Genomic DNA, 1,882 nt, shown 5'->3' with positions numbered 1-1,882 from the left:
GACACGAAATGATCGATACAATGACAATCAATGAAATGAAAACAAAATATATGTATTTTATATCTTTATAAAAATCATTGATTGTTTATATGATCTGGCAAGTTTTACGTATATGTATGACATTTTCGTTTGGAGAAAGTGGAATTTTACAAATGTATACAACGTTTGAAAGATTTGAACGACTGAAATACTCATGGATATGAGTATAAAAGTTGTACCCGTTTACAAGCCATGTCACGCGAGTGTGGCAGAATAGCAATACAACTGCTGGCATAACACAGCGGTACTGAATGCTTTGTTTTATAAATATCTCCGTATTGAAATGTCGGCGAGCTAGCCGGAACCTTAGCATCCGGGCGAAACGCTTAGTGGTATTTCGTCTGTCTTTACGTTCTGAGTTCAAATTCCGTCGACTTTGCCTTTCATCCTTTCGAATTCGATAAATTAAGTACCAGTTGCGTACTGGGGTCGATCTAATCGACTGGCCCTCTCACCCAAAAATTCGGGTGTAGATTCTAGGGTAGAAAAGAATATCTCCGTATTGAAACATTATACTTTTGCAGCTACGATATAAACTATACATTATTCCAGTCTGGGAGCATTCCATAATATGAAATGTAGGGATATGTGAAGTGAGCTGCTCGAATCTTTAGATCGTCAAATTAATGCCGTGCGATATTTGTTCCAGCGGCTCATTACATTCTGATTTGAAGTTCCACCGATTTCATCTTTACTTTTCATCTGTTCGAGGTCGTTAAATTGAATATCAGTGAAATTCTGTGTTTTATGGTATAGACTAAACACATCCCATTGACAATGCTGGTGTTCAACCTAAATCCGAAGTCTTTATTGTAGATATATTGTAGATATATAGCCATTAAAGTTTTCATCTGTGACAGTAAAATAATTCGGAGATGTTATTTTCCTATTCTAAATAATCTAATTCTTAAAGGAAAATGTTCAACAACGATTCTGCCACATCGATCGTGATATTTGCAAACGCGTATCACCTTCACAAGCTTTAATACGATTTGAATTTTACCTGCATCCCAATGATATTAATTTTTTCATTATTAGGTGGTGAGTGGAGAGCTCTTCTAATTCAATACAAGAATTTCGAGAACGTGTTTGTTTTCAGTTTTCCTCCCATATTTCCTTATGATTAGAGCTTAGATTTATTTACCAAGTGTATACTATATTCCTTTTCTCTCTTTTGTTTTGTTTTTTTCCCGCTTGCCAACTACTATTACGTATATTTCCAAAAAAAACAAAAAAAACATTTTCTCTCTTCGGGACATATGTCTGGAGTATTATCATTCGCTTCGACTTTTTATTACGTTAGAGAAGCTGATTGAATATTTAAAATCATAGTTTTTATATATTCATATTTAAATTAGTAATTAGTAATAATGTTAAAAAGAAATGGTACCATTTGAGAAAAATATTACTTCTCTATCTTTGAGAATAATTAGTTTATACGTTAGTGAAGCAGATTCTTAATTTTACATAATTCAAAGTCTTTAATTCCAGCAGTAGATAATTCAGATTTTATATATATGTTCAATAATTTCAAAATTGAAAAAATTTGGTCTCAAGTTGATTCAATTAGTCGAATCAAATCATAAGTCAGAAATACCTGAAATAGTTGCTAGTTAACCACTAGTCTACATGCTTATTACTGTCTAACTTAATAGTTTGCGGTGGTTATTTTATTATTGTGGGTAAAGGTTTCATGAATTACCGATATAGAATTCAAGATATATGAACTTTCATGTGATTATGTACACACACACACAAACACACACACATACAGACACACGCATGTAAATGTATCTATGTATAATTATATATGCATGCGTATATATATATATATATATATATA

Source organism: Octopus bimaculoides, chromosome 1 (genome assembly GCF_001194135.2).
Source record: "Octopus bimaculoides isolate UCB-OBI-ISO-001 chromosome 1, ASM119413v2, whole genome shotgun sequence".
Taxonomy (NCBI): Eukaryota; Metazoa; Mollusca; class Cephalopoda; order Octopoda; family Octopodidae; genus Octopus; species Octopus bimaculoides.
The sequence above is the reverse complement of the archived record's forward strand: the minus strand, read 5'-3'. Positions refer to the sequence as shown.